The 26,800-nt window shown below is 42.3% G+C and overlaps 1 protein-coding gene across 3 annotated transcripts in view; it reads right to left on the bottom strand.

The window, feature by feature from the left end:
- Window positions 1-26,025, bottom strand: part of LOC118580615 (broad substrate specificity ATP-binding cassette transporter ABCG2) — a 101,760-nt gene extending 75,735 nt beyond the window's left edge. The window contains exons 1-3 of one of the 3 annotated variants that reach the window (XM_036182461.1): window positions 25,872-26,025; window positions 25,492-25,548; window positions 15,106-15,187 (exon numbers count right to left, since the gene is read on the bottom strand). The gene's annotated coding sequence lies outside the window, so the exon portion shown is untranslated. Of the gene's footprint in view, window positions 1-15,105; window positions 15,188-25,491 lie in introns of all 3 variants that reach the window. The other 2 variants (XM_036182458.1, XM_036182459.1) reach the window with 2 other exon arrangements.
- Window positions 26,026-26,800: the final 775 nt, after the last annotated feature.

Genomic DNA, 26,800 nt, shown 5'->3' with positions numbered 1-26,800 from the left:
ATACAAATGTCTGTCATTACTTGGATGAAAGAGCTCTCAGTGATATTCACTCTTCTTTACTATGACATCTGGAAGTGCCTATGTAGAGAATGTGAGTGCATCTTAGGAGTATCCCATATGGAACCAGTAAATTATCACTCTGATTCATAACCTAATCTTTTAAGACATTAGTTCTTATCAGTTGGCAACCATGAATTTAATTAGCCCAAGTACACTTAAAAGATCATTTTCTGGACTTACATTGGTGAGGCCCAGCCTCATACCTAGATTGATTTGTAAGTTGCATCAAGTACAAAGTACTTCTGATTAGTCAGTAACTCATCATTAAGCAACTGATTTAGACTCCAAAACAAATGTTTTTCTGTTCTGTTGAAGATAGACATCAGCATTTAAAATTATGGGGGTAGATTAGGGGTGGAACTAACTTGGTAGAGTGCTTGCCCAGTGTGAGTTCAATCTCCAGCATCAGTGTGGTGGTACACACCAAAGATACCATCACTTGGAAGATAGAGGCAGAAAGATCAAGAGTTCAAGGTCATCTTGTGTTAGACAGCATGTTTGAGGTCAGCCTGGAATACCTGAGACAATGAATCAAGAAACATAGACCAGGCTGGTGAGATGGCTCAGTGGGCAAACATGCTTGCTGCCAAGCCTGGAGACCTGAGTTCAATCCCTGGGAACCTCATGGTGAAAGTAGAAAACCAACTCCTATAAGTTTTATGGCTTCCACAGACTTGACATGTGTGTTCTATGAGGTAGAAATCTGGTCTGGTCCATAGGCTTTAGTAGATGGCATAGAGGCAGGCACATCACTGGCACCTATGTGTAGGACCATACCAAAGCAGGCCTGGAACACATGCCAAGGTGAAGGACCACATGTAGACACTGTACACCCACCCAATTTTCTTTTATTTGCTTTTATACTTCCTTTATTTAATACATAATATAATTCTAGTTTTTTGGATCAACTTTGTCATGCACTGTCTGTCTCTCTCTCTCTGTTTTTGTTTGTTTGTTTGTTTGTTTTTTACCTTTTATTTAGTATAGACTTCCCTAAAGAGCACAGATTATCCTGGGATTAGAGGTCTTCTGTCCCAGATCCCTAGCCCCATCCCTATATAAGACACCTTAGACACCCCCTACACTCAACTCCACTGAACCCACCAACTCCACTCATCCTCTCTGCAGTTACCTTCTCTAACCAGATACCAGACTCATGCAAACTACACCCATCCCCACTTTCTGAAAACTGCTCCTCTCCAGGGAGGGTTTCTAGACTCACACCAGCAGCTTTTCCCATCCCTGTGGCCTGCCCAAGGAACACATATGTCCCACTTACTTCCCAAGCCCCTTTCTGTGACCCTTCAGATAGGGCCTCAATTTGAGCCACTAACCCCATCCACCCCTACCTAGTACCCTTGTCCCATCCATAGCTGGGAAGTTTAGATTCCCGCCTCAATTCCACCCACTCGCATCAACTCTGCCCATTTCTGTAACTGGAAGACTGCCCTACTCTGTGAACAGATCTTAGGGACACACTAGCAACTCCACCCATCCCCTGAAACTTGTCAGAGTACTACACGTCCTGCACCTGCCTTCTGCTTCCCTTCTATCTGTCTCCTCTTCAGGAACAGAATCTCAGTCTCATAATGCCAACTCCATCAACACCTGTTTCCTGAGGCACAACATTAAAAACTGGCAAGACTATGAAAGAATGAAGGAAATGAAAGATGGAAGGCTCAACATTGGCCCACAATGTCTGTTCCTCAGGGAGGAAGAAGGTAGTGTTCGTTACAGGAAATGCCAAGAAGTTTCAGGTCATTTGGATTCTAGGAGGTAAGTTTCCATGCACTTTGGTGGCATAAAAAAACTGAGTACCAGGGATGAAACTGGATGAAAGTTTCATGCAGAAATATGGTGAGGCAGCTTGTCAGGTACAGGGAAAGGGTACCTGTCTGTGTTTCCAGTCTCTCATTAGGGCTCTGGCACAGCCATATCTGAATGGGGTGGCAGAAATCATAAAGCCAGCACAGCTACTTGACAAAGTTTGAGCAAAGCTGAGCCACATGATGGCTGCCATGTCACCTTAGTTTTTTATCTCTAACTGTTGCATGCATGAAGGACTTTTAATATTTATATAATTTGGGGATATTGGATTGATGGAAATTTTCTTATGAATTATTTATGACTTCTCCCAGGAATGCTGCTTCGAAGCGTACCCAGGACAGTTCTGAACATATGATTCCCCCCACCTCCGCTTTTAGGAAGATATCCTTATCTACTTGAAGATCTTCCTTATACCTTGGAGGCTGTGACACACATAAAGAAGACAGAGGTCTCTTTATGAGGCTATAAGACATTTTTGAAACATCTGTCCCCATACTTACACCAGAACAAAATATTCAAAACAAAGAAAACTTTAAAAGGTCAACAAGATTCAATGTGTTAGAGGAGTCAGCCATAGTTCAGATTACAAACCTCTTCCCACTATACACTCAAACAATTACATGACATGTACCTCTGTTCTATACAAAGACATATTGATGAGCAAAGTATGAAGTGGAAAGATGATAAAATAAATGAGATACTAGGACTTTCTTAGAAAAGGTAGCACATGCAAAGTCATGGTAATGTCATATGATCAGAGAACAACAAAATGCCAGAATTTGAATAATAACTGCAGCAGCTTTAGCCTGAGGATTTTTCTTGGGCACTCTGACCATGAAGAGTTAATAATACACTGCTTGGGACATGACAAAATGCCCAGGGTAGCTTGAAGATTTTGTTTTGGTCTAGCATCCTTGAAGCAACCAAAGCTACCAGCCTGAGAACAGGCTGTCATATGCCTCTAGATTCTTAAAAATTGGGTTATGGGGTTAATGAGTAAGAATGATAACTCTGTTTATTAATGATGTCAAAGCTTGAGGGAAAATGATTGGAAATGATAACTCTGTTCTGGCAGTTTATTAATGATGACTAAAAGATGAGCAAAAAGAAGTGAAACACATGTCCAAAACAACAACAAAAAAATGATATGATGTATGTTTTGGAACATCATGAATGTATCCCCGCTTACTCAATTCTGTATAAATAAAGAAGCACTCTGGCTGCTAGTCAGTCAGGCTGCAAGATTCTCCTGGCCACCATGGCCTGGCTCACTTCCTTCTCCCGCTGACTCCTTACACCCTCTGCTGGGACCTGTCCTACTGAGAATGGCTCCCATCAGAGCAGGACAAGCCATGCAAAGATACACCTCTTCTCTATCCATCTCCCCTCATGAGAAACTGAAAAGTGTCCTGTGTCTAATCCCTCCCATTGCTGCTCTTGCATCCACCAATCTTCAGATCCTGCCCTCATCTGGATCTAGACTCTGTCAGGGCTCCCTGGCCCCCTAGGTAAAGTGATTTTTGGAGAAAAGAAAGCCTGGTTTCTACCAGCTCTCAGCTGGCTTTGAGGACACATCAGCCATGTACTCTGTACATTTAGTCCCAGCACTGAGGCTGGGCCAGCTGGTACACCTGGTCAGAGGCCAAAGCTTGAGTCAGACTATGGCACCACTAAGCCATATTCTGACATCCTTGCATTCAGCCTGATGACTATGAGCAAATGGATGCAGGGATGCCTAAGGCCTAGAAGAATACAATTTCTCACCACTTCTGGTTTCTCATCCAAAACTCCTCACCAGGCAAGTACATCTACACCTATTTTTCTGGATTTCCCCTTGCACATGGTACCAAGAATCTTTATCAGTCAGGTCTAGAAGAGGAGTTGGCTCTGTTTAGAGGAACTCTAACAAATTAGCACTGGTCTCTTGCCCTTGGGAACTCAGAGATTGCTCTTCACTCTCTCAGCCTGGGATCCTGAGAGGATGTTAGGTGTTAGAGTTGGTCCTGGCAGGGTTAAGGGTTTGGGGAAGAAGCACATAACAGCTTTTGATGTTTTTAGAGTACAGCAAATGAAAATTCTAAAGGGCTCTTTTTTCCAATATAAATGATAGATGTGTCAGATGGGGGTCAACATTTAGACAAAATGACAGTAGAATTTCTTTTCTCATGGGAAAAAGAAGACTTTCATAATAACTGATAGAGAATAAATTGTAGACTTTGGTCAGCAATCACATAAGTGATATGTCATAACACAGCACTATTGTGATACCCACAAGCTCAAGTTAAGGTCAGAGCAAGAACAGCCAGCCATGCTTCTAAGCCAGCTTCCAAAAGAATCAGTGGTGAGTTACAGTTTCTAAAGTAGAAAAAAAGCAATGTTCACTCTAGGAATATTTAGAATTAATCACAGGAAGGTTTAGAATAATTAAACTCATATTAACACTTTTACATTAGATGATGTTTTCTATGGATACAGTTCAGTAGTAGAATGTCTTCCAAATATATCTATGGCCCCATTTTCAATCCCCAGCACCATACACAGACACACAAGCACAGATACACATACATAAGCTGTTTTAGCAGTTTTTACTTGTGTGTTTGTATTATTTAGTGCAATTTGATATCTTATACATGAGACTATCTGGTTTTTAGAAGGCTGAAGCAGAAGGATCAAAAGTTCCAGGTCAACCTAGGATTTCCAGGAAGAGGGAGTAAGCAATTTCACATGGAAAATTAAGTAATTGATTTGGAGTTTTGTAGTTGAAATCCCATAAGTTTGAAGAAAATAATGAGTGAGTGCTGTGTACGAATTTCCTCTGAGATATACCTCTATCTTAGAAGGAAACTCACCTAGACACAGGATGTTCTCCAGGTAGGTGAAACCTTCTATCCTGCAGCAAAGTCCATTAAGCTTAGGAAGTAAACAATTCATAGGCTTAAGGAAGTCCCTGAAACCAACTAGACACAAGGCCCCCTCCTGAAGCAATATATAAGCATTAAAAATTGCAAGAGACACTCTCAGATCAGCCAGACCACTTGAAAGAGTCAGAGACCAGTCAACCTGCTTAGAAGGCTCCCATATAAACTGAACCACTTAGAAGAGGCTCAAACCAACTGAACTAATAGGAAAGGCTACTCTCTGACATGTTGAGCTATCTTTAGGTTATACAGTACTCTCTAGGTTCCAGATTTCACCAGCTGTCACATACATTAGGTGAGATTTTGGTGAAATGGCTATCTTTTAGTCATGTCTTCCCTGTAAGTAACCCCTCATCCTCAACAAAACTCAAAGGTTCACCAAGTTGAACATTGGTGGTATCTTTACTTTGGTCTATCATCAGCTCTTAATCTGGAGGTGAGTAGCCATTTGTTCACTTCTCTCCAGGAATAGTGTCATACAGTTGTAGAACACTGAGAACTAAAATTAATCATATTTATAATTTAGTTTTAAAGTTTTAATTGATTAGCTAATTTGTTCATTTATTTTAAGATGGTCTTTGGTCCAGAATGACCACGGAGAACCTTGAACTCCTGATCTTCCTGCCTCTACCTCCTAAATATGGGGATTACAGGTGTGTGCCACCACATTGGTATGATTTCCATTTATTTCCATTATACTAGTTATTTGAGAACTGGAAAAAGCTTGATTTTAAGTTAGAAAATGGGAGTACCCTAGAGTGCAAGAAAAACAAAAAACAAAAAACAATTATCAGAGCAGGTTTGTCTGAGACCATTTTCCTTAGGGAGCCCTATTTCAAGGTCTTTGGTATGCATCTAAAGGTGGTATCATCAGGTAAATGGTAAGGAAGGTTACCATGTACAAAATGATTGGCAAATTTTGTGCTAAATACCTACTTTTCTTCTGTAATCTGGAATTTGACCCACTAGGCAAAGCATGTCTACATGGAAGTCCCTAAGAAAATCCTGCTCCCAGTTGGGCATAGCATTGTATAATGCAATCCTAGTTCTTGAGAGGTTGAAGCAGAATGGTTGAGAGTTCCTAGCCAGCCAGAACTATGCAATGAGGCCCTGTCTCAAACAACAACCAAAAGTCTTTGTCCTCAGGTCTCTAGTGGACTTCTTGGTCAAAGTATTACACATAAGTTTCATCTTCATTGCTGGAAGGAGACTGTGTCACATGATTCTCTGCTGTGGATATCGCTCTGTGTAAATAAAGTTCTCCGGTAAGCCTCAAGCCATGTGGTAAAGTATAGATAAGCAGAAATGGGTTAATTTAAGATAGAAAAAGTAGATAACAAGAAGCCTGCCACAGCCATACAGTTTGTAAACAATGTAAGTTTCTGTGTGCTTACTTGGTTGGGTCTAAGCGACTGTGGGACTGGCGGGTGAGAGAGATTTGTCCTGACTGGGCCAGGCAGGAAAACTCTAACTACAATTCTCCCCTACTCTTGGGAAGGAAAGAACTGAGAAAACCTCAGAGAGATTCTTCCAGATTCTGCCAACACAAATCTCCTCACTGACACTTAACATGAAGTTAACTTAAAAATGAACCATGATAAGCTTCGGAGAAACTCTAAACATGGAGGGGGAACAGGAGGTCGAACTTGTTAAGAAATATTGACCATTTTTAACTTCCCAGCACACTCTAAGGTGTCTGGAAATGTTGAGTTAATTGAGTGAAACGTTGTTGGACAATTCCTTAGAAGTGGAGACTAAAACTTATGGCACTTAACACAGAGAGCAAAACCCTTAGTAAACTAGAGTTTTAGGCTTAAGGGCAACCCGGCATTTGTTTGTTTGTTTTCAGTTTAGTCCAAGATACTTAGCTTGATATTGTCTATGGGATCAAGTGTTTTCAGCTTTGCTTTTGTTAACTGCATGACTCAGCTGAAGCGTGTCACATTCTACTTCACCAGTCATTCTAACCTCTCCATGCCTGTATGTCATCTGTAATTAGGTTCTTAGCGCAAATCTCAAAACATACATACACACACACACACACACACACACACACACACACACACACACACTTCCTTTTTTTATTTAAAGCAGGTCTGAAGAAATGGCTTGGTGGTTAAGAACACTTGTTCTAATCAAGGGGAACCCAGGTTCAGTTCTAAGCACCCACATAGTTACTTACAACCATCTGTAACCATCTTTAACCATCTGTTCCAGGGGATCTAACACCAGTGTCTGAGGGTTTCTATTGCTGTGGAGACACACCACAACCATGACAACTCATATAAAGGAAAGCATTTAATTGGGGGTGGCTTACAGTTCAGAGGTTTAGTCCATTATCATCATGGCAGAAACCATGGAGGCATGCAGGCAGACATGGTGCTGGAGAAGGAGCTGAAAGTTCAACATCTGGATCAGCAGACAGCAGGAAGAAAGTGACACTGGGCCTGGCTTGAGCATCTGAGACAACAAAGCCCTCCCTCAGTGACACATTTCCTCCACCAAGGCCACACCTCCTAAGAGTGCCACTCCCTAGGAGCCTGTCTATGGGGGGCCATTTTCATTCAATCCACTACATTCCACTCTGTGGCCCCCATAGGCTTATAGCCATGACATAATAAAGAAAATGCATTCACTACAACTTCAATAGTCCCCATAGTCTGTCAGTCTGAACTTTGTTTAAAAGTCCAAAGTTCAAAATCTTTTCTGAGACCCATGCAATCTCTTAACTGTTATCCCCTGTAAAATAAAAATCAGAAAGCAGACCACACACAGATCACATTCCAACATACAATGGCACAGAATATACATTACTGTTCCAAAATGGAGGAAAGGGACAACAGTGAGGGAAAAAGCTATTAGCTGGCAAGGGCAAAGTCCTTTCAAAACTGACTTTCTTACAGCCAGCAAGCAGACACTGCATGGCTTTTGGCTCCTGACTTTCACAGTCCTGGTCTGTCTGTGCCTCTTGTAACCAGGCCATTTTCAGGACCCCTGTATCCTGAGGCCCTGAGGGCTTTCAATTGCCTCATGCCACATGAGCTCAAGAGGGGGCTCCTGCTATGAGCTACTGCTCTCAACATCCGGGGGGTCTGGGAGGAAACCCAGCCATGGCCAGTCACAGCTGCTGTACCCTGGCGGTTTTATCTGCTCTGTTGGTGGTCCTCACATGCCATACTCTGCCAAACACCATCTCAGGCTCCCTGGTGTTCCCAGGACACACTCAGACTTGAAGCATGTGCCCCAAACAGCATCTTTCTATGGAGGCTTTTTCTCTCACATAGCTGCCACAGCACCCCGAGCTCTTGCTCTCCAGCTGTCTGCTTGGCTCTCCACCTTTCCCAGGGTGTCTCTGCCAGCTCCAGCCACCAGGGACTGCAGCTCCTGGAGACAGACCTGCTCTGGCAGCTGGCGTCCACAGTCTCTGCTGTTGCTCTCCAAGCTGCTGCCTACCGTTCACCTCTCTTGAGGCTCCTTGCTGCAGCTTTTTCATAGCAGAAAGCTTGCAGCCCCTCTCTGCTCATGTGTCTGCCACCTGCATTGCACGGATACCCCACAAGTCTCAGCTACCAATGCCCGGCTGCTGCCACTGGTGCTGGCTCTGGTACTTGCCATTGTTGGCAGCTTCTGGAGCTTCTGAAGCCACTCTGGCTGCCAAGTTCACAGTGACTGCTAAGTCCTGGATGCTGCCCTGTGCACCCAGGTCCCATCCATGCTTGGGGGAAAAAACTACTCTATTCTAAGTTTCTATTATACCTAAGTCTTATTCTACTCGAACAATATCGTTATGCCTAAAGCTTCTTCTACCCTAATGTACCTAAGCCTACATTTCTATGACTTACTTATACTATCATTTTAAAACCTAATTTTAGAAGATATTTGAGAGAGAAGACAAAAAGAGAAACAGACAGAAAAAGATTATGGCTGCAGTCTCACTTCGGCATCTTTCAGCCACTTTACTTTCACTGCCAAGAATAAAATCCTTTTATTTTTCACCTTTATTTTTCAGTTCTTTATCGGCATGCCTCTTTATACCCGAGATGCCCCCTCTCTCCTTTTGCCAAGTCCCTGGTCCCTGTTCATGGCGTCATTTGTGAAGGCCCAGCCCCCACCTTTTTCCCCTTGCTAAATACAGCCAAGTGCAGATGCTTCCAAAGACCTGATACCCAGGCTGACGGTCCAATCATCCTCTTACGCAGCCCTGCTGGTAAAGTCAGCTCAGATTTCACTAGGAAACATCTGTGGGCTCCCACAGCACCTAAACTGCAAACATCTCTAGAATTAAAGTAAAGCATGACAGAGTGGCTTTTGAGACCTATAACAAGCAGTGACGCATAAGTTACCAAAGGAAAGGACGTGAGAATAAATGTTAAAAGTTCAAAGTGTGAACAGAGCAGGTACATAATGGCAACCAGGGACTCCACTTGAGTTGGGCTAAGAACACAATCCTCTTGTAATGCTCTTGGTACCCAAAGACTCTCACCTGCATGTAGTATGCACATAACCCTCTCCAAACAATGTGCCTTGCAACCTGACAGCAATGTTGGACCTCTAGCTACATAAAGCCGCACACATATCTAACTCCAAACCAGGGAATAAGTTTCTTCTCCCCCCCCCCCTGACAATCATCAAACATAGCTGGTTTCTATTTAATCATACAAGGTACAAGGGTAGGCATCCAATCTGGTCAGAACTAGTTTGTATTACATGCTAAACTGAGTCCTCTGCGTGAACTTTTAGAGAAAATCCCCTATGTCTTATTTTATGTCTGTGTACAATTGGTCATACATATGATTAAAATCAGATACATTAAGAGAAGAGCTACATGTAAGAAAGGAAACATCATATAACTTAAATCTGCCAATTAAGTAGGGAATTGCCCTTGATATACATGCCTTAGCAAAAGCTTCTCCTCCCTTCAAGTTACCATAAAAGAAGCCCTAGGTGATAATCTGGGACCCTTGAACAACTCCTGGTCATGTAGCCTGCTATCAAGAGTGACGACTGGGACACTCACTGGTGAATGATATTAACAGGAGATAGGTATTGGTGGAAGTATTAAGGCAACTCCACATAGTTACAAGGGAAGTTTATTTGGGGGTTTTACTTACAACAAGTAAAGGGGTTGATTACAGGGTCCGAGAGAGGTGAAGTACAGTCCAGCACTGTTCTCTGGAGAACTCTGTTCAGTCTACCATCCAACATCCAGGATTACCAGGAAGCAAGAGACCAGCACATCCAGATCCCAGGTCTTAAGGCTCCTGTCTTGGCCCCACCTCTGGGTCAGGCCATAGGTAGGTGTGACAGTTATCAGAAGCCTCAATGTGAGTAGTACTTTCAGGTCAAAGCTGGAACGGCTACCCACTACAGATAGGGTTCTGGGCATAACTTGATTACTTTAGTTCAGGTGGGAAAACATACTCACTGTGGACAGTGCCATTTCTGGGGCAGGGGATGTGTATGGTATAAGAGTGGACAAAAGTTTGCTATTATGACTTAGAACATAATGGGACCAGTGTTTTCAAGCTCCTGATGACTTGGTTTTCCTGCCATTATAGACAGTAACCTGGAACTATAAGCAAAATAAGCCTTTTCTCACTTAAATTGCTTTTGTTGGGGTATTTTATCATAGCCATGGGAAAGAATCTAAGAAAACAGGATCTTTCTTTCTGATCTGTACTATTACTTCACATCTGAATAGTTTTCTTGTTGTTTTGAAATTTATGTATTCCTTCATTTCAATGTTTTAAAGAAGAGGCCAGGAACCTGGAAATGCCTGGACCAGACCCCAACCAGTGACAGCATGAGGATACTATTGTTGAACACAGTATTTGGGGACAGCTTCATGGAGATGGTTGACCTGGATCTTGGCTAGATTTAAAAATATGAGATTAGGCTGGCCAAAGAAGCTAGAGTGATTGTGAGATTCATGTTGATCTTTTGTCTTGAAGCCTCACTGTTTTGTGAAAGGAGATTGGGGAATGCTTCTTAAACTCAGAATGTGGCAGTCTTGCTTTCTATGCTCAGCCCTTATTCCTTATCCTCATCATCCTTATCACTACATTTACTTATCTAGTGTATGTATGATGTATGGGTGATCTCATCCAATGGTATGTGTGTGTGAAGGTCACAGGACAATGTCAGGGAGTTGATTCTCTCCTTAAATATTGTGGGTCCCAAGGGTCAAACTTCAAATCATCAGGTTTACCTTTACTTGCCGAGCCACATCATTGGCCCCACACTTTATTCATAGTAGGGAAAATGAATCAATTTTGAGGAGGTATTGGGCCTATAACTTAGTTATGAGAGTGCTTGCCTACCATACATGATGGTCTAGGTCCAACCACTCCATACCACACAAAGCTGGGCATGATGGCACACCCCTATACTCAAGAGTGGAGGCAGGTGGGTCAGAAGTTCAAGGTCATCCTCTACTACACAGTGAGTTCAGTATTAGCCTGGGATAAAAGAAACACAATCTAAAAATAATTTTTATTGTTATTCTTTTTTTCTATGTTCTTTGTTGTTATCATTTGTTTGTTTAATGTATTGGCAATCAAACCTAAGGTCTTGTACATACTCATCAAGTGCTCTACCACTGAGCTACACTCCCAATCTAAAGTATCAAGTACATACCACACAAAAACTTTTTTTCTCCTATTGTCCTGGGGATTAAACCTAGGGCCTTGCCAATGTCTCATGGCCATTTAGGTTAGAGTCAAAGAGAGAATACATTTTTTTTTATGTACTTTAAATTATTTTTTCATATGTGAGTACTATATTACATTATTTCTATCCTTCTCTCTCCAAACCATGATATCCTTTTAAATTATGTGTGTGTGTGTATGTGTATGTGTGTGTGGGGTGAATTACTATATAAACACAGCCTGCTGAATCCATTTAGTGTTGCTCATATGTATGTGTTTTGAAGGCTGACCTCTTGGCACTGGATAACCAATTAGGGGCCTTATCCCTGGAGAAAGACTGATTTTTTTCCTCTCTCAGCATCCATTACTTGTCTGTAGCTCTTCATCTAGGGCTGTGACCATGTGAAGATTTCTTCTATCTGCATCAGCATGCCAATTGTTATCATTATTTTCATGTGTTGTTTAAGCAACCATTTGTTGGGATGTCCCAGGAGCAGATTCCCTCGGACACATAGAAAACACAATCTCACATCAAACATCCTGATCCTCTGGCTCTTACAATCTTTCAGTCTTTTTCTTCTGATGTTTTCCTGGGTCTTTGGTGTATGAGTTGATTTGGAGATGTACTGGCTTGGTACCCTATGGCCAGTTGTGAAGAAAGAACATTCTTAGCAGACATTGGGTTACCTTGAATATTGTAGAGGAAGAAGGATGAGACTGTTGATCACACACAAAAGATTATCTTTATGAAAGTAGAAAAGAAACTTTTTAAATGAGTGTGCATCTATAGGTTATCTGTATTTTTAGTTCTTTTTAATAGCAACTGAATTGAAATCTATGTGCCTACCTGAAGATAAGTTGAAAGTTTTGATCTCTACTTTTTCAAGAGAGAACATAAACTGCAACTAGAAATGTAATTGGAATAAATATCTTTTAATGTTTAAGATTAGGATCTCCAAATAAACCTTTGGAGAGTCACGAATTCAGACACCCAGTGGGATAATGTGTGTGCTAATACATTGCACCTTACTGGTGTTTGGGGAAGACTTTAAAAAAAAAAAATCTTTGGTGATTATACTTCAGAGAAGTGAGAAGGTTGTCAAGTTTCCTGCCCGTGGAAGTTGAAGAAAATAGAACTAAGGGGCTTCTTTCCACATTCCCTTTGGTGTCCTTGCTCATGGGTGTGCTGCAGGAAACAGCAAAGAGCTTCTGGCCAAGGAGGAAGCAGCTCTGAGAAAGAAAGCCCACACTGAGAACTGGCAGTACCTTCAGCGGCTGACCAGCATTGTTCAAGTCCAACCCATCTTCCTGTTTCCATGGAATTTGCAATCATGTTTTGTATTAAAGGGCACATATTGCAGCAACTTGGGACTTGGCTTCTAATTTATTTCCATACAAACTCCTCCACTCTATCAAATTTTAAATACTACCATTGAAACAACTATATCTACAAATCTAACTTATCAAACTTGTAGAGGAAAATAAACCTTGTTTTATTTTTATGAGGCTCTTTGAACTAAACTAGAATTTTAAATAGTCCAGAGTCATTCTAAAAAAATCTCAAATATACAGCAACCAGAAACAGCATAATACTTGCAAAAGCACAAAGCAATGGAATGGGATAGAGAATTCAGAAATAAACTCACAAGTCTACAACCAAGTAATTTTTTGAGACAGGACTTCATGGACCCCATGATGGCCTCCAGCTAGCTATATAGCTGAGGATCACCTTGAACTTCTGATCCTTATGCCTCCGTATCTCTAGTGCTGGCATTACATGCATTGTCACTACTCCCAGTTTATATGGTCCTGGGGGATCAAACCTAGGGTTTCGTGTTAGATAAGAACTCTATAACTGAACTACATTGTCAGCTCCAATCTGGTAACATTTTGTGAAGGCAGCTGGAGCCTTCACATAGAGCAAAGCAATCTTTCTTCAATAAATTGTGCTGGGGAAACTGGATATCTATACATAGCAGGACTAAGTTAGAAAGTGCATAAACCCAGCTCAAAATGGGTCAAAATCTTAACTATCAGGCCAGAAACTCTGAAACTACTTATAGGAAAACATGGGGGAATGCTTCAAGAAATTGATCTAGGCAAAGAATTTGGAGAGGTCTATGACTCCTAAAGATCAGGCAAAGTTAACAAGTGAGGCTATATCAAACTAACACTCTTTGCACAGGAAAGGAAATAATCAAAGAAGTAAAGAGATAACCCAGAAAAGATTTGTAAAGTGTTCATTTGACAAGGGATTAACATATAAGGAACACAACAACAGCAGTAAAACAAAGTAATTGGATCAAAAATAGGACAAATGACCCAAATACACATTTCTCAAAAGACAATGAAAAAGTAGCTAAAAGCATGTGAAAAATATCTAATAGGGGGCCAGTGAGATGCCTCAGTAGATAAAGGCACTTGCTGCCAAGGATCACATTCTGCGTTCAATCCCACAAACTACTTGGTGCAAGGAAAACTGGCCCTCAAAATTTGTTCTCTGTCCTCTGCATTTGCCATGCCCTGCACATATTTCCCCCATTGATAAAATGAATAAACACCAAAGAAAAAAAATATATATATATGTATATTTATTTATTTAAATCCTAAGGTCCAAGCAAGAGAACTGTCAATTACATCAGATCACCACCCATAAGAGTCCAGTGAGTGAGAGTCAGTGCTTGTCAGTGTTTACTGTTTACTTGGGTCACTGTGGACAGTGATGAATATGTAGATTTTGAGTATGGACTTGAGTGGGCATGAATGCCAGCATTTCTGCAGGTCTCCCAGATCCATGGGTATCAAAGGAGGAATTTGATAAAGATCAAATTCTGATCCCTATTCAAGCTCTAAGGAATTTGGTAAAATCACACAAGCCCAAACCCCGTCCTCTTCCATGAAACCTGAACTCTGTCCCCTGAAGCATCTTAAGACACAAGAATCGGTATAAGAACTGCTAGCCCTCAGCCACGAAATCCCTTAACCCTGCTTGTGATGACAGGTGTTCCACTACCTTACCTCTTCCTTCCTTCCTTCCTTCCTTCCTTCCTTCCTTCCTTCCTTCCTTCCTTCCTTCCTTCTTTCCTTAATTTCTTTCTCTTTCTTTCTTTCTTTCTTTCTTTCTTCCTTCCTTTCTTTCTTTCTTTTTTCCTCTCTTTCTTTTGTTTTTGTACTTTGTAAAATTCTAGCATTCAAACACCTCCCCCCAAAAATAAAAAAATGGGGTTCCAATGGAGTCTCCCAATGGGCATTGTGCTGGATAGTTTTATGTTAATTTGACACAAGCTAAAGATATCTGGGAGGAGGGAGCCTTAATTAAAAAATGCCTCCAGGGTTTCTCTCCATAAACTGATAGAGGATTGTGCATGGGGTAGGGAGGTGACAGGGCAGTGACACACACAGACATTGTGCCGAGGACAACACCCACACAGTTCATTGGACATGGAGAGGTTGACCTGGTGTCTCCACGGAGCCTTCACCTCTGAGCTCTAGTCGCTATGGTGCAGGAAGGTTCTCTGCAGGCTACCAAAAGTGAAACATGAACACCAACCCAGCCACAAAACCTTTGACCTAAAATGTGCCCTGTTTGCAAGATGTGCTGGGACAATGGTAGAGCAGAACTTGTGGGAGTCGCCAACCAACGTCTGATTTACCTTCAGGCCCATTCCACGAGTGGGAGTCCATACCTGACACTGCTTGAATAGCCAGGAATTGGAGACTTGATAGCCCAGAGACCTAGGGTAGAACCAAATAGGACTGGTATTGAAGAAGAAAAATAAATAAATGCAATGATTCCTAACAATATTCTAATAGTCTGCTAAACTCATAGATTAGTGCCTTGTCCAGTAGTCATCAGAGAGGGTGCCTCAGGCAGCAGGGGGGGATGGATGCAGAGACACACAGCCAGATATTATTCATAGAGAGAATCTAAATTAGAGGTCCCTATTGGGTCCCTTCCCATGGAAGGGGATCCCACAGAGGAGTGAACAGAAAGACTGTAGGAATCAGAGGGGATGGAGGACACCAAATCAACTAAGCAAGACTCATGGGCTCACAGAAACGGAAGCAGCAAGCGCTGGGCCTGTGATGTCTGCACCAGGTCCTCTGCATATGTGTTGTGACTATTAACTTGGTATTTTTGTGGGACTCCTAACTGTGGGAGCACGTGTGTCTTTTACTCTTTTGCCTGCTCTTGGGACTCTTTTCTTCCTGTTGGGTTGCCTCATTCAGCCTTGGTGTTGTCCTTTTCAATAAGACTTATTGCATCTTGCCTCAATATGTTTGGTTGGTGTCTCTTGGAGTCCTGCTCTTTTCTGAATGGAGATGGAGAGGAACTGGGGGAGAAGGAAAGTGAGGAGGTTTGAAGGAGTGGAGGGAGGGAAACTGTGGTCAAGATTATTATATGAGAGAAGAATCTATTTTCATTTTTTTTAAAGCCTCTATAAGATCAGGCTGTAGGCAAGCCTGTAAGGCACTTTCTTAATTAGTGATTAATTGGGGAGGGCCCAGCTCATTGTGGGTCATGCCATTCCTGGACTGGTGGTTTAGAGTTCTATAAGAAAGCAGGCTGAGCAAACCAATGAGCAAAACCCCTCCATGGCCTCTGCATCAGCTCTTGCCTCCAGGTTCCTGCCCCTATTTGAGTTCTTACCTGACTTCCTCCAATGATGAGCAGTGCTGTGGAAGTGTAAATCAAATAAACCCTTTCCTCCCCAACTTGCTTTTTGGTCATGGTGTTTCATCACAGCAATAGAAACTAACTAAGACAAGTTGGAACCAGAATCTTAGAGTATTGCTGTGACAGACATGACCATGTTGTTTTGGGGAGGATTGTGGAAGGACTTTGGAACTTTGGCCAATGAAAAACATTGAGTGTTCACTGCTTGGTGAGCTATTCTGTAGGAGCTTGGAAAATAAGAATGTTGAGGGAAATGCAGATGATGGAGGCCTGGACTGTCAAGTTTCAGAGGGATGTTTAAAGACTTATCAGGACTATTTGTTATTTTAAATTAAGATTCTGTGGTTATGGTTGACTGTGGCTAAAGAATCAGCTGTGATTAACAAGATACCAGAACTACTAAAGCAAACCCTTTGCTTTGCTGGGATACTTAATACTGGAGCTAAGAAATTAGCAGTGATTAAGAAAAGACCAGCATCACTGAGATGAAATCTTCTGGGAAGCATTTCCTCGGAGTCAGAACACAGGAGCTGTGTTCCAGAGGTGGCCAAGGTTATACCTCACAATGGCAGATGAACTTGGTACTGTGAGAGTCATCCAGATGGTACTGGTTTTGAAGGCACGAAGGGGTGGATAATGAACAGCCGAGGTTTGGCACTGTGTGAGGCCAAGAGAGGCCATTGGTGAAGGTGCAACATCGGTGGCAGTTGAAGGCCCAGGACAGGAGAACGACACAGTTGAGGACAGTCTGGGCAATACATTAATTGCAGTTCAGCTGGGGCTACTAAGAATTTTGCTTGCATACCATTTCAGGAAGCATGAGACCCATGACAAACTTGCATCCAGCCTGAGCTGTTGTCATCCTGGGACTTCAGAGGGTCTGTACATCCAAATTTATCTTAGTTATTTTTCTATGGCTCTGAAAAAACACCATGACCAAGACAACTTATAAAAAGAAGCATTTAATTGGGGACTTGCTTACAGTTTCAGAATGTTATGCCATGATTCTCAGGGCAGGAAGCATGGGGGCAGGCAGACAGTCATGGCACCGGAGCAGTAGCTGAGAGCTTTTCTTGTCTGCAAGATGGAGGCAGAGAGGGAGAGCAAGACTGGGCCTGGCAGGGGTTTTGAAACTTCAAAGTTGACCCCCAGTGACACACCTCCTCCAACAAGGCCACACCTCCTAATTCTTCCTACACAGTTCCACCAACTAGGAACCTAGCATTTAAATATATGAGCCCACAGGAGCCATTCCCATTCAAACCATACAAAGCTAAGGAGACATATTGGACAGGCTGCCTATCAACTTGTAGCCTAGTTCCAGAGTAACTGCCACCCACCAGTTTTGGATATAGAGGAATCTATTATTAGACTATGCTCATTTCTCCCACAGATGGCCCAGGTAAACGCAAAGTTTGAAAAGAAATGGCAATTAGTATACCTGGTAATTTTAATATTGAAATATTGGTGAGACTCCTGGGAAAGTTATATGGCTGAGGCCTTGTCTCAGATGAATCATTCAGAATGAAAAGAGGAAGGTAGTTCAGAAGAGTTCCCATGCTCCAGTGCACATATGGACAGCACTAAGTGGGCTTAGTGGGTTATAGAAGAAGAGGAGGAGGGGGAAAAGAAGGAGGAGGGGGAGAAGACGAGGAAGAGGAAGTTATTGTTGGGAGGGGAATATGTTGGTAGAGATGTGGGGGTGGGTTGGGGGAGAGGGGGAAATTCATATTTCATTCTATACATGCACAAATTCTCAAAAAATTTTAATGAAAAAAGAGAGGAAAAGCAAAATAAACAAAATAAAGGGTGTAGAAAGAAACAGATGGTGAACATCCATCCCTGCTGACCCTGTGGCAAGGCTGTGGGCAGGCCAGTGGCTTTTGTTCGTTGCTGTGTTTCCAGCACCGATGGTACTCTTAAACAGTAAAATCAAAACTTTGAACCAAGTTAGTTTATCCGAGCAAAGAGCAAGTGTTCTAAGTGCCACTGCAGTGGGGACAGTGTAGTTTCATACCTGGGGAAGGAAGTAATAAAGAGAAAGCTTGGTTGGTTACACCACGACATTTGTAATCATGGACAAGGGTTGAACAGCTTGTGGTCTTTGACTGCAGGAGGCTCACCTGTGTTTTCTGAAACCTGCCTATTTGGTACAAAACCCCCAAGCCCTCCTCCAAGTTAGGTTTTGGCTTGTTTCCACACTGAGGCAGGTTGCAGCCCATTACACAGGTAATGACCTCATGCTTATTTAACTTAATATGTAATATTGGAGATTATCATATTTCAGAGAATAAAAGCTACTTTTTAAAGACTGTGTAAGGGATAGCATTTTGGTGGCTTCCAAAGGTAGGCTGCTCAAGGGGGATAAAGAGAGAGAATTTTCAGATTCAAGAAAATTAAAGCAATTATAGCATTGCCACAGACAGCTTAAAGGCAAAACAGAAATGTCTTCTGATATTTGATATTTCCCCTAACTATCCGTGACTTTGAGCCTGACTTACACTGAAGGGAAACATGAGCTTTGTGGTAAATATAGTTAGGGAGCTGGAGGGAAGGGGAAAGGACTCTCTCTCCACCCTGCCTTTCAGATGGAACCCAGTAGAGCTTCAGAGCTGAAGTGATGGCTCAGCCATTAAAGGCTAGGCTCGTAACCAAAAATATAAGGAACTGGAGCTTTTGGTGTTGAGCTGGCTCATTGTTAATTGCTCGCATTCATATTGAATAGGGGAGATATACACATATCCTTCATCACACACACATACACACACACACACACACACACACACACACACTCACACACACACATCATGAAGTTGAGGGGAGGATGTGTTGAGAGAAGTTCTAGAGGCCTGCAGGGGACCAGTAGAGTATGCATATAATCAAAATATATTGTATACATGGATGAAGAGAAGATTCATTTGCTTGACTCTGGCACCCTCTTGTGATTAAAGCCTGAAAACTCATTATGCAAACACATTTTCACCAAAGCATGAGGACATTTCACATTCTGATATTGCTTATCCCTAGAGGAGAACCCAACATGAACTATGAACATTCCAAATTGGACAATCCAACAATCCTCCCAGATCTCAGCTTTGAATTCCACATCATCACAGCTTTAAACTTTCTCAATGGCTGCTTCTTATGGCTATGGCCATCTTTGTCATTCTGTGGCACTCCTTTGGTCTCAGACAAAGGATTTCCCAACATTCTTCCCTGCTTCAGCAATGCTCTCTCAGGGAAGGTTCTAGAATTTGCCAATCTTGTCTCACTTTCAAGTCGCCATATTCCACCTATTCCTTCCAGCTCCACTAGTGGCCCATGTCCAACACCCCACAAGAACCCACACACCAGTGCTTCACTGTGCCTCGTCCTGCTCAGGTTGCTTTAGTTCCCATGTCTGCTGGAAGTCCACACTCTCTTATTGTCACACCCTTGGGCACACCTAAACTCCTCTTCTGCCTAGCCATACTCTATGAAAGTAGAGAAAACCCATAAGAATAATGACTCATTTGATTCCAAACTCTGGATCAAGAATCCTAATGTCTCACGGGTGTCTACCAACTGATACTGTATGGCTGCTAGCTCTAGTCTCGTGTGTGTGTGTGTGTGTGTGTGTGTGTGTGTGTGTGTGTGTGTGTGGCAGGGGGAGGGGTTTACAGTCTTACTATGTAACCCAGGCAGACCTCACTCTCATGAATCTCCTGCCTCAGCCACCTCAGTGCTGACAGTAGAGGAATGTGCCACCACTCCTGTCCTTATGTTCTTATTTCAATAGTCATCTGATTTACCCATCATGTGCCCCTCCACACGCATGACGTGTGCACGTACGTGCCTGCCTGTGTGTGTGATTCTCAGACGAAAACTGAAGCAAAGGAGAACTTTTAGACCACTAGAAGTGCCACCTACCTTTATTACTCTAACAAAATAAGCTGTCTCCCTTCCTATGTAAAGGCCAAGGTGGCTGCTTTGTATCAAATCCATCTCTTTCCTTGCTCAGCAACAGCCCTTTCCTCTCCCTCTTCTTCATACCGCATATGAAGTCTATCTGGTTCAATTGCCATAGCATAAACATGCTGTTATTTACTTACGTTATTTCAGTATATCTCTTAATCCCAGAGTTCCTTCCAATTGTTCTACTGCTCTGCTTCCTTTCACAGCAAAACTGTTAAAAAAAAAAAATCCCTACAAATTCCATCAGCTCTCCAATCTTGTCCTTCCACTCTACTCAAACAACGCGACTAATAATAAATTGCTTAGTTAAATTTGAGATGGTTTTGTCAGCAGCAATACATAACTGAACTGGTCCTCAGAGACCATAACATGGCCACCTCTGGGGGAGAGAGCTCATCCTAAAAAAAAAAACAAAAAACAAAAAAAAAAAAACTACAGGAGTTGTCAATTGACATCCCTAGGATCTGGAGGAAGACCTGGGGATGTTTAGCTATTAGGAGTCATAATCATCAACGCTGGGTGTGGTGTCACATATTTGCAATTCCATCACTAAGGAGGCAGAGTCAGGTGAGCAGCAAGTGTAAGCCCAGCCTGCAATTTCAAACAAACAACAGTCAGACCAAAGCCTTGATATGGGTGCTTGCCCCAAGATTCAAGATTTGGCGTGTAGCATGTTGGTAGAGTAATGGAGGTGGTGCTAACAGTTTGAGAAAGGATAGCTAATAAATGTCTAGACTCGATGTCTGCAATTGAAAAACCAGAAAATCTCTCACATAATTTAGATAAAAGAACAACATTTACAGAAATAATGAGTTCAGCCTAAGGGGGTGCATCTACTTGACTCCTCTGGGTTAGTACTGCCATCACGACACTAAAAATTCATTGATTAGGGTCAGCAGATGTCATAAAAGGCAAAGGAACTTGCTGATAAGCCCAATGACCGGTCACCAGGACCCACGTGGTAGAAGGGGAGAATCAACTCCTATGAGTTGTTCTCTGATCTCCATACATGCTCTACAGCATCTTTGCACACACCCCTCAGCAAATAATGTTTATAAATTAATCATTTGGGACTAGAGATTTGGCTCAGCTGTTAAGAATACTTGCTGTGTGATCATAAAGACCAGAGTCTGAATTGCAGCATCTATGAAATAAATTGGACATCTCATGCATGCCTATAACCCCCACTCTGAGAGGGGTCAGAAACAAGGTCATAAGGATTGCTGACCACCAGCCTACCTGAGAAATTGTGAGCTTCACAGTCAGGGAGAGACCCTGGCTCAAAGAAGTAGGCTGAAAGTAATAAAGTATACCTGGCACCCTCTTCTGGCCTACATGTACATAGGTAGAAGTGTGCACCCACACATAAGTGTGCATACCCTTTCACAGACACATACACCAATAAAAAAGTAAGCAAATCTTTTTTAAATGCTTAGTGGATGCTAGAGAGATGGCTCAGATGTTAAAGACTGTGGCTCACAACCAGGAAATGCTTTGGTGAACCAGACACAAAGAAGACATAATAAATTGATGACTTAAATCTGAAGGAGTCTGTGGGTCAGAAAGAATGTGACTGATGTGGAAATGTATACGCTAACCTCTGGGAGATGACAGTGAGCTCAAGGCCAGCCGGTACAGCTTTACTGTTAGAGGATATGTGATGTAACTTCAGGGTAAGCTAGAGGGATGAGAGGTAAGCAGACTTCTCCGACCTGTTGTGCTCTGTGCTAAGAGCACACCAATCATCAGGACTGAGATTCCCATGACATATGTAGGGAGAAAGAAATCTCCATCTATGAGGCAGAATCCTGGGAGACCAAAGTATGACTTATACCTAATACTCAGCCCTAAGTCAGTTCAGAGATTGAGAGCTCTCTGAGGGGCATAGGTGGGAAGTTTTTCTTTCCCTTTATTGATTCTTTCATAATTGTTTCTGGTTAAGAACTACCAATAGAAGTTAGTATTTATCAATGATCACATGTGGTGAATCTCAGGGCAGATTAGCTCAATGGCAGGGTGGAGGTCAGTAGGAGGGCACATCCCCAGGATCCTGGGCTTAAGTGCCAGCACCACCATCCTTCACAAAGCCAGAAAGAAAATACTGATTTGGGGGAACCAGTCACAGGATTCTGATTTAATATGATTAGGCTAAGGTCTGGGAATTTGCACTTGCAATAAGGTTGCCCATTAACGCTGGTCCAGGATAGTCAACACTTCTGGAGGATATTAGATATGTCCTCTAAAATCGCCCACTTGACCTTGTCTACCTGTGGAGGAACAGAAAATATTCCAAGAGTGAACTCTGCAGATGAGCACATAGTGGCACCCCTGCAGAGCGGCAGCTGTGACACAGCAAACAGTAATGGCTCCCCTGGACCTGCCCTTCCACTCCTATCAGCCAAGAACACAAAAATAGTATCAGCAAAAAAATTAAATTAAATTAAATTAAAAAACAGTATCAGCATAAACCCCAAATTCAAAAGTCCGGAAACTGAAGTACTCCAGAGTCTGAAGCTTTAGGTCACAATAAAGATGTAGGTGCACTCAGCTTCAGGCTTTATTACAAAGTATATGTGAATAATCAAATGTGAATAAATTCTGCACTTAGATGTGGGTCTGATCCTCAGAATTTAAGGAATACATGCATGTATTCCCAAGCCTGAAACACGTATGGCCCCAAGAATTTTGGACAAAGGATACTGAGCCAATACTGTGTTCCTAAAGAAAAGTACAATAACCAAAAATAGATGAAGTAACGAACAACCTCCCCCTAATTCCTATTTAACTCACCTACTCAGCATGAACAAAAACCAGAGAGATTACTAGATTATTTATAACCTCAATCAGATTGACATGTCAATCTCCAAGGCAGCACAAGACTGAGAGTTTTAATATAGACAACACAGCATCTAATACCTCGTATGCAGTTATTAACCTAGCAAATGTTTCCTAATTGACAATCTGACAACAGTGTGAAGAAGGGTGGGACTTGGGGAGACACAGATATAAAGATAGCTGTATGTCCACTGTAGTATACTATAATGTTAGCGGTTTGAAAAAAAGTCAGACTGCCAAGATAATCCTCTCCGTGAATGCCCATAATACTCGCTCCCTAGGCATCCCCAAACTCGCTCAATGGTTCCATGTCACAGATGGGCTGTGGCAGCTTACAAGGATAATATTTGAGCTTATCACATGGTTTTCACTTCTCAGGGTGCTCTGCCTATCATTCTTGCAGGGCCCACACTCTACCAACAGCCAAAGCCAATACTAAGCCATCAGTGTGATACAACTACCCAGGATGACCAGGTAGCCACCTAGTTTCTGGAAATCTATGCACTCTCCCAATCCAAGGAAACGGCTCTTAATTCTCCCGAGCACAATCACATACTATGGGTAGAAATTCACATGTCCTGCCTGCAGAACATCTGCCTGCATTATTTTCATGAAGTTGAATATCTTATCTATTGTCACAGTTCACATTACTTCTTGGCTGTGTATCTAAGAGCAAGGGTATCGCCCTGAATTTGACATAATATTGCTTCTCATCACAAGCATATGTATGTGGTAAAAGATGTTTGGAAACACACACCTGTTGGTTCACATCATTTATTATATACCCCTATCATGACAAAAGAGCTGGCTTCATAGAACAGTGAGTGGGCCTGTGGAATTAAAGTGCAGTGTGGAATGTTGCCTTGAGCCATCAATAACTACTGCATATAACCAAATGTATGGATGTGGGAACCATAAGGTAGTTATTCCTTCCACACTGGTCTCCTGACTGCTTCCCTAGCAGGTTGTGCCCATGCCTTCCTCCACTCCTTCTGCCTTTCTCTCAGACTTCTTTCAAATATTTGTCCTTAACCTTTTGTTGTTAAACCTCCTTTTGCCTTCCTGAATATCCTTTTTACACTGCATCATATATTTCTTTTCTGCTTGCTTATTATCTATAAGGTAAGCTTCAAACAAGCAGGGATTTCTGTCTCAATCTTCTCTCTCAGTGCCAAAGACAGAGTCATAGTCTCTGACCCAAAGAGCAGAAAGTGCCTCTGCTGACATGGGAATGTTTGACAAACTTCTTCTATAAAAGATAAGACAGTAGAGACTTATGAGCAGGAAATTGTGTTTAACCACTCCTTTCTGGTATTGTAGCACAAAAGCAGTCATAGACAGGTAAATAAATGTGACATGTGTGGAGAGGAAAGAAAGGGCTTTGCTCAAAGATGAACATATAGTCAGAGGAGATCCCCAACCTCTTCTCATATGACTAACCTGGCTAACTACTAGGAACTCTTTAACAGAAATTTCGAAATTTAAAGACAACCCCTCACAGCAGGAACAAGAGCAGGGATAGTGTCTGATTTTTTTTCTTTTTTCTTTTTTTCTCTTTTTCTGGAGCTGAGGACCAAACTCAGGGCCTTGCACTGGCCTTGTGCTTGCTAGGCAAGTGCTCTACCACTGAGCTAAATCCTCAACCCCCTGATTTTTTTTTTTCTTCAGTGCTCTATATTAATCTTGATCTCAGCCAAATCCTGTCATCCTGTCATCCTGTCTGTACCTTCCAACCCCTTCTTATAAAGCAAAATCTCTAAAGCTAAGTCCTTGTTTCCTCAAGGCTGGAATCCTTGAGGTTTACAAACTTGAGGTTTATAAAATGCAGAATCTAGGGGCTGGGGATAGAGCTCAGAGTAGGACACTGTCACATATGAATCCTTGAGTTCAATCCTAGGTAAAGTAAAAGAAACAAATTCTAAAATAAAATAAAATATTTTTTATTTTAGAAAAAAAATTTTTTTTAATTCTAAAACAAGATGCAGTGGTGTACACCTTTAATCTTAGCACTCGGGAGGTGGGGGCAGCCAGATCTCTGTGAGTTGGAGCCCAGCCTGCTCTATATACTATAGGCTAGCCAGGGCTACATAGAGAGACCATGACTTTAAAACCAACCAAACAAACAGAATCTCAGACTCACAGCATGACTATTTTTAATTTCCGACCCCCAAGTGACACTGAAAATGAACCCAGTGCTTTAAACATTCTAGGCAAGTGCTCAACTACTGGGCTACATCTCAAGTTCCTGTTTTTATTTCCTTAATTAGTTATATTTACTCTTTGCTGGTTACATACGCATGTGCTACTCATTCTGATGACTCTTAAGTCACCTTTATCCTATTTTTAATAAGATCCTCAAGTGATTCATACACAGAGTAAAGTGTAAAAAGTACAGATTTAATCATGCATTTGCCAATGCATAAGTAAAAAAATAATAATAGTTTCTACTTAGTGGAAAGATATAAAAAACAAAACGAGTCTGAGAGTATAGCTCAGTGGTAGATCATTTGCATGGCATGCACAAGGCCCTAAGTTTGACCTGTGACAGCAGAAAACAAAAATGACTACTTACCTCAGTCACACAGGATGAGCGATGTTAAGGGCAAGTAGCCCGGACCTCAGTACAGAGCTGGAAGTTGGAGATGGTAATTTTGCACACCGGAGAAAGACCTGAGCTCAGAGCCTACCACACAGACGAAAGGCACCCCAAGAGTAGAGCCTGCTCTTGCTTGCAGGGGAGTTGAGGAAAAGTTTGGGAGAAAACTTATCAATCTCCAACGCTGATAAGTTTTATCCCAAGCGACAGGCAAAATCAAGACTTTCCAAAGATCTAGTTTCAAGGAAATTAGTAAATTTCCTCAATTAATTTCAGGACGAAAATAATGAATCTCTGTTAGCTGGTCATCCTGAATCAAGAAAGAAATGTGTATTCAAACTGAAGACTTCTCTAACCTCTGTAATCACCTTAGACGCTTCCCCTGGGGTTGTCGGCAAGCCTGGCAAAGGAGGAAATCCAGCCAGAGAGATCTTTTTATATCTCGTTCTCTGGGCAGCAGCATCTCCAGCCCTAAGAGCAGCTGTACTTTAGAACCAAAGAGTAAAAACCTATTCTGGCAATGCCCCCCCCCCTCCCCTCCGCGCGCAAGCAAACTTCCTGTCTTTTAGCTCCAAGGATAGGGGGTTCGCTTTCACAAACTCTGCCTTTTTAGGGGGAAAAAAAGTGCAAGCAGGAAGATGATACAGTTGAAAAGGAAGCTAACGAAACCAAAGCAAACCAGAGTTAGGTTTCACGGCAGGGCCCACCAGAGATTTAAAGAGGAAAGGCAAGCTGTACTTGGAGCACGTGATGCAGTCCTTTCCTAAACAAAACCTACCAAAGGATGGTCAGGGGCGGTGACAGAGTTCTGAAACGTCTGCAGTTCCGTTCCGTACTTCCGGCAATGGAAGGAGGAAAGAGATAACCATTTCTATTTTATTTTCAGAGAATAAGCAGACTGTTTTATAGCAGTGGTACAGAAAGCGAAAGATAATGTAATACAGCGTGAACCCGCTTAATCTAACCTAGCATTACGACCAGAGTTAGAGCCAGAGCCATGCTCTGGCCGCCTTAACAGGCCAGGGTTGGCCACCCAATCTGGGTCAGTCAATTAAAAGAGACCTAATGTAAAAAGCAAAGGGGATTCATATTCTGGAAAGAAGGGCCAAGAGACCCAGGGACCACCCCCTGGTCCAGCTTCAGGGGTCCAAAGGGTCTGGCCAATCACCACTGTCTCAGCTCCAAGCTTTCCTGTGGGCCAGACTTTGCTACAAGGTCATCTGTCTCTGGGGACAGTTCCTTGTCAGGCTCAGGTTCCTTCCCTGGCTGGGCCTCAGTCTTTGCT

Source organism: Onychomys torridus, chromosome 3, assembly GCF_903995425.1.
Source record: "Onychomys torridus chromosome 3, mOncTor1.1, whole genome shotgun sequence".
Classification (NCBI taxonomy): domain Eukaryota; kingdom Metazoa; phylum Chordata; class Mammalia; order Rodentia; family Cricetidae; genus Onychomys; species Onychomys torridus.
Note: the sequence above shows the minus strand (reverse complement) of the source record. Positions and strands in the feature narration are given on the sequence as shown.